Source organism: Homarus americanus, unplaced genomic scaffold (genome assembly GCF_018991925.1).
Source record: "Homarus americanus isolate GMGI-L3 unplaced genomic scaffold, GMGI_Hamer_2.0 scaffold3841, whole genome shotgun sequence".
Classification (NCBI taxonomy): Eukaryota; Metazoa; Arthropoda; class Malacostraca; order Decapoda; family Nephropidae; genus Homarus; species Homarus americanus.
In genome coordinates this window covers 1-7,500 of record NW_024731614.1, presented here as the reverse complement: position 1 = coordinate 7,500, position 7,500 = coordinate 1, and positions in this window count along the sequence as shown.

The window sequence follows — 7,500 nt, the reverse complement described above, 5'->3', positions numbered from 1 at the left end:
CCTCCCACCTCCTCCTCCCTCCTCCTCCCCTCCTCCTCCTCCCACCTCCTTCTCTCCTCCTACCCTCCCTCCTCCTCCTACCTCCTCGCCCCCTGCTGCTACCTAGTGATTGGTGTAGGAGGCGGAGGCGGCATGATGATTATATACACACCCAGACGCCTCACCGTCGCCCTCCACCACACACCCCCAACACCACGCCTCCTCCACCACCACCACCACCACCACACTTCCACCACCACATCTCTTTTCACCACCACACCCTCATCCACCACCACACTTTCTCCACCACCACACCTCCTTCACTACACCTCTCCACCACCACACCTTCTCCACCACCACACCTTCTCCACCACCACACACCTCCTCCACCACACCTCCTTCACTACACCTCCTCCTCCACCATACCTTCTCCACCACCACACCTTCTCCACCACCACACCTCCTCCACCACACCTCCTTCCTACACCTCCTCCTCCACCATACCTTCTCCACCACCACCTCTTCTCCACCACCACACCCTCCTCCACCACACCTCCTTCACTATACCTCCTCCACCATACCTTCACCACCACACCTTCCACCACCACACCCTCCTCCACCACACCTCCTTCACTACACACCTCCTCCTCCACATACCTTCTCCACCACCACACACCTTCTCCACCACCACACCTCCTCCACCACACCTCCTTCACTACACCTCCTCCTCCGCCATACCTTCTCCACCACCACACCTTCCACCACCACACCTCCTTCACTACACCTCCTCCTCCGCCATACCTTCTCCACCACCACACCTTCTCCACCACTACACCTCCTCCACCACCACACCTGCTCCATCACACTTCCATACCACAACTCCACTCCGAAGGCCCTCAGTTATCCACGCTCTCAGGATAACCCCTTTTCCAGATACCAGCATGATCACTTTAGCCCTCAAGATAACACCTTTATCCATAAAGTTTTAGGATAATTGATTTTAGGTGAAGGAAAATCATTTTAAGAATAACTGTTATATCCAGGTGTGAGATAATGACTGTAGGATTACCACTGTATCCATACATAGGTTACTAATTGAGGGTAATTTATGATTCTAAATTTATGGATAATCAACTTAGGCTTTACAAACACATTCTTAGCCTGGGTCCATGTCGAAAATTGGATCCAATCTCTTGTGTATACCTGTGTGTGTTATCCAGGCTTCAAGATGGCAATTTTTTTTCTTTTTTCACATATATTTTATCTAAATTTCAGGATAACAGGTTTATTTAGACGTACGAATGAGTTTTGTTTTTTATCCAGTGTTTAAATGTAACGGGTTTTTTTCCACTCCTCTAGAAAACCAACTTTATCCAGAAGATAACCCTGTAACTAATCCTACGTCATAACCTAACCTAACCTAACCTATCCTAACCTAACCTAACCAGAACTAACCTAACTTAAAATACCTCTGATATAAGCTAACCTAACCTAACTTAACATACCTCGGAGATGACCTAACTGAACCCATCTACACCCGCTGTTTTAAGTACGCAATTCGGGTACGGTACCGAGTCCGATTCTGGAGACCAGCGTCAGCCAAAGGACGCCATATTGTGGAAGGGGGGAGGACGTTGTGCAGGAGGTGTCTTAAGAATTAGGTTAAGTCATAAGAGCTGCTGAAATTTTGGCACTCAGGTCAAAGGTGAGGTGAGAGGTCATGACAGATAAGAGACTACAGTTGGCGAGAGTTGGGACTTGGCTCGAATTTATTGATTTTTATTCATTTATTATTCTTTTAAAAGTTTTGGTATTGCCTGATTAATTAAAATTTCTTTAGTTTAGATTTTTTTTGACTCGTAACTTCTTAGTATAACAATAAAAATATTTGTAATAATGATAATTTTAAGAACTTTTTATCTTCTTTATATAAATATTAGCGTTATTTATTTCTTGGATTTCTGTTGATAAGAACATTAATATTAATTTGTTGAGGTATTTCGTTAATATCCAGAATTTCAACACAGGTTTTGTTTCTCTAAATAAAAACCTTTGTACTTTATTAAACGTTATACTGTAAACATTGACCTCTTATTTAAAATTTACCCTTGATAAACATTATCACAGGCATTTTGGGATTTTCACTAAACTAAAAAAAAAAAAAAAAAAAAAATATATATATATATATATATATATATATATATATATATATATATATATATATATATATATATATATATATATATATATATATATATATATATATATATATATATATATATATATATATATAACTTTGTAACATCGATCACTTCTGTTATACATATGTTGACCTTCAGTTTGTACAACATACAACTTCCTACATCACTCCGGGTGGGGGAGAGGGTCGTACAGTGAGCGTGTGGAAGGAAGGCGTCATTGACTGGTATGGCTGGTGATGACGCTGTGATGGCACCTGTTAACCACCAGTCCTCACAGGTAAAGTTCACACTATGGAAATCAGACGCCATTAAAGTTCCGGTTCGGCCACTCCTTGTCCATCAGAGTTCGGTACGTCAACCGTGTACGTCACTAAGGCATTGGTTTAGTCGACCGTACATCGTTAAGGCACCGGTTATGGCGCCCGGAGCATTGTTAACGCACCGGTCACGTCGATTGGGCGTTGTTAAAGGCACTTACGTCGATCGTGGGCGTTTTTACGACTACAGTTAATTTGACGTTGGCGATGTGGCTGAGGTGAGCCTGGGTGATGTGGGCGGAGTGGTGGGGTGGGGTGGGGTGGGGTGGGGTGGGGTGGGGTGGTAGTGTGAACGGGACGAAACAGGGTAGGATAGCTGTCTGGGCGGGGCGAGGTGGGGCGGTCGTCCGGGTGGGGTGGGGTGGGGTTATAGGGAACCTGCTGCCTCCTCAACACTTGTAAGTCCATTGGTAAAATACACAGTGAGATACACTTATTGATTACCAGCGACTTGTGTGACCCTCCCTTCCCTCTTCCCCCTCCCCTTCCCCTCTCCCCTCTTCCCTCTCCACTTCCCCTCTACTCTACCCCCTTCCCTTTCTGTACCATCAGGTCCACTCCACTCGTCTCCCCTCCACCTCTTCCCCTACCTTCAGGTCTTGCCCTCTCTTCTCTTACCCTCAGGACCACTTCCCTCTTCCTCACCTTTCCCCACTCTCACCCCTCTCCTGCTCTTCCCTTCCTTTTCTCCACCCCACAACCTCTCCCTCCCTCATTTGCCCCTGATGTGCTTGACAAACTCTCAAAGGGTGGTGGTGTTGATGACAGATTGCATGACAGAGTGATAGAGGAAGAAACGGTCCATTGGTCAGGCATATGTCTACATTCATGACTCTGTATGTGAAGTGGTGTGGACGGGTCTGGTTACTGGGTGGGAGGGGTGGAATATGGTGGCTGGATTGAGGGGTGGAATCAGGTGGGTGGATGGGAGGTGGAGTATACGGGTGGATGGATGTGAGGGAAGGAATGAGGTGGAGGGGAAGTTGATAGTAGGGGTGAAATAAGGTGGATGGGGCCTTTAATTCTAAGCTACAGTATATAGTCAGAACAGTGTGGGATGATTAAGTTGGTCAGTTGTACAGCGGACTACCATGACAATATACATCAAGCCACCGCAGCCTTGTATAAATGTATATGATTTCCCTGGTACCTGTTGACAATATCTATGAAAGGGATGTATATATATAATTTTGATTGAATTAACTGACAATATATATATATATAACTGTTTGGGTTTATTGATTAAATATTCTGCAGTTTTAACAATAAATATATATGACTAGGTTGGATTATATTAATTTTATGTGTATATAATTGTGTTGGTATAATTGGTAAAGAATAAATATATGACTGGAATGGTGATATATATAGATTTATACTGATATATAACACGTGACAGACTGGTTAGACCTGACAGTAAGAATGACACGAGACTGGCAGGTAGGACTGACTGGAGAAAGACGGCGTCAGTCATCACTGCCCTCCCCTCCACAGCCTTTATGACTGTGAGGGGGAAGAGGTGGAGGTAGGGGGTGATGGGGGTCATTCAGACTTAGATTGGTGTTCATGAGAGTTAGCATGACGGAGGCTCGTTCATTCTCATACTTGTGCATGACGCTCAAATTGGTGGGGAGGAGGTCATTCACTCATGAAATTAGTCTTGATGAGATTCAGTATGATGTGAGGGAGGGGTGAGTCTCTCTCTCTCTCTCTCTCTCGTGTTCAATATGAAGTCTCACTCTCTCGGGTGGTGAATTAATGCCACTGTGGTGGAGAATCACTTAGTGTCACTCTGGGGTGGTGAGTCACTTAGTGTCACTCCGGGGTGGTGAGTCACTTAGTGTCACTCCGGGGTGGTGAGTCACTTAGTGTCACTCCGGGGTGGTGAGTCAGTCAGTCTTGCCCTGTGGGTGAGTGTGTGTTAGTGTGTGCATGACAACGGGGAAGAAAAAAGTGGGGGAGGGAAGGGAGGGATAACTATGTATGACCTTGCCCTGTGTACATGACCTTGCCCTGTGTATGATCTTGCCCTGTGTGTATGACCTTGCCCTGTGTGTATGACCTTGCCCTGTATGTATGATCTTGCCTTGTGTGTATGACCTTGCCCTGTGTACATGACTGCCCTGTGTGTATGACCTTGCCCTGTGTGTATGATCTTGCCCTGTGTGTGACCCCTGCCCTGTACATGACCTTGCCCTGTGTGTATGACCTGCCCTGTGTGCATGACCTGCCCTGTGTGTATGATCTTGCCTGTGTGTATGACCTGCCCTGTGTGCATGACCTTGCCCTGTGTGTATGACCTTGCCCTATGTGTCTGACCTGCCCTGTGTGTATGACCTGCCCCTGTGTATGCATGACCTTGCCCTGCATGTATGACCTTGCCCTGTGTATGAGATCTGCCCTGTGTGTGCATGACCTGCCCTGTGTGCATGACCTGCCCTGATGTATGACCTTGCCCTGATGTGTATGACCTTGCCCTGCATGTATGACCTGTTCCTGTGTGTCTGACCTTGCCCTGTGTGCATGACCTTGCCCTGTGTGCATGACCTTGCCCTGTGTGCATGACCTGCCCTGCATGTATGACCTTGCCCTGTGTGCATGACCTTGCCCTGTGTGCATGACCCTGCCCTGTGTGCATGACCTGCCCTGCATGTACTGACCTGCCTCTGTGTGCATGACCTGCCCTGCATGTATGACCTTGCCCTATGTGTCTGACCTTGCCCTGTGTGTGCATGCCTTGCCCTCTGTGCATGACCTTGCCCTGTGTGTGTATGACTCTGCCCTGTGTGCATGACCTTGCCCTGCATGTGTATGACCTGCCCTATGTGTCTGACCTTGCCCTGTGTGCATGACCTTGCCCTGTGTGCATGACCCTGCCCTCTGTGCATGACCTTACCCTGTGTGTATGACCTTGCTCTGTGTGTATGACCTGCCCTGTGTGCATGACCTTGCCCTGTGTGCATGACCTTGCCCTGTGTGTATGACCCTGCCTCTGTATGCATGACCTTGCCCTGTGTGTATGACCCTGCCCCTGTGCATGACCTTGCCCTGTGTACATGACTCCTTCTTGTGTGTATGACCTTGCCCTGTGTGCATGACCTTGCCCTGTGTGCATGACCTACCCTGTGTGTGTGACCTTGCCCTGTGTGTATGACCTGCCCTGTATGCATGACCTGTGCCCTGTATTGCATGACCTTGCCCTGTGTGTGTAACCTTGCCCTGTGTGTATGACCTGCCCTGTGTGTATGACCTTGCCCTGTGTGTCTGACCTTGCCTGTGTGCCTAACCTTGCCTGTGTGTGTGACCTTGCCCTGTGTGTCTGACCTTGCCCTGTGTGCCTGACCTTGCCCTGTGTCTGACCTTGCCCTGTGTTCTGACCCCCCCTGTGTGTCTGACCTTGCCCTGTGTGCCTGACCTTGCCCTGTGTGCCTGACCTGCCCGCCTGTGTGTCCTTGCCCCCCTGTGTGCCTAACCTTGCCCTGTGTGCTATGCTGTCCCTGTGTGCCGACCTTGCCCTGTGTGTCTGACCTTGCCCTGTGTACTAACCTTGCCCTGTGACTAACCTTGCCCTGTGTCTGACCTTGCCCTGTGTGTCTGACCTTGCCCTGTGTGTCTGACCTTGCCCTGTGTGCTAACCTTGCCTGTGTGTGCCAGGCTTGCCCTGTGTGTCTGACCTTGCCCTGTGTGCCTGACCTTGCCCTGTGTGTCTGACCTTGCCCTGTGTCTGACCTTGCCCTGTGTGTGTCTGACCTTGCCCTGTGTGCCTAACCTTGCCCTGTGTGTGACCTTGCCCTGTGTGCCTGACCTTGCCTGTGTGTGTGACCTTGCCCTGTGTGCCTAACCTTGCCCTGTGTGCCTAACCTGCTCGGTGCCTGACCTTGCCCCTGTGTCTAACCTGCCCTGCCCTGTGTGTATGACCTTTGCCCTGTGTGTGTGACCTTGCCCTGTGTGCCTGACCTTGCCCTGTGTGTGTGACCTTGCCCTGTGTGCCTGACCTTGCCCTGTGTGTGACCTTCCCTGTGTGTCTGACCTTGCCCTGTGTGTCTGACCTTGCCCTGTGTGCCTAACCTTGCCCTGTGTGTGTGACCTTGCCCTGTGTGCCTGACCTTGCCCTGTGTGTGACCTTGCCCTGTGTGTCTAACCTTGCCCTGTGTGCTAACCTTGCCCTGTGTGCCTGACCTTGCCCTGTGTGCTAACCTTGCCCCTGTGTGTGCCTGCCCTGTGTGTGTGACCTTGCCCTGTGTGCCTGACCTTGCCCCTGTGTGTAACCTTGCCCTGTGTGCTGTGCTTGCCCTGTGTGCTTAACCTTGCCCTGTGTGTATGACCTTGCCCTGTGTGTGTGATGTCTTGCCTGTGTTGCTGACCTTGCCCTGTGTGTGTAACCTTGCCCTGTGTGCCTGACCTTGCCCTGTGTGCATGACCTTGCCCTGTGTGTGTGACCTTGCCCTGTGTGCCTAACCTTGCCTGTGTGCCTAACCTTGCCCTGTGTGCCTGACCTTGCCCTGTGTGTCTGACCTTGCCCTGTGTGCCTAACTTGCCCTGTGTGCATGACCTTGCCCTGTGTCTGACCTTGCCCTGTGTGCCTATGACCTTGCCCTGTGCTAACCTTGCCCTGTGTGTATGACCTTGCCCTGTGTGCCTAACCTTGCCCTGTGTGTGTGTGACCTTGCCCTGTGTGCCACTTGCCCTGTGTGTGTGACCTTCCCTGTGTGCCTGACCTTGCCTGCCCTGTGTGTGTGACCTTGCCTGTGTGCCTAACCTTGCCCTGTGTGTGTGGACCTTGCCCTGTGTGCCTGACCTTGCCTGTGTGTGTGACCTTGCCCTGTGTGCCTGACCTTGCCCTGTGTGTCTGACCTTGCCCTGTGTGCCTAACCTTGGCCTGTGTGCCTGACCTTGCCCTGTGTGTCTGACCTTGCCCTGTGTGTCTGGACCTTGCCTGTGTCTGTGCTTGCCCCTGTGTGCTAACCTTGCCCTGTGTGTATGACCTTGCCTTTGTGCCTAAC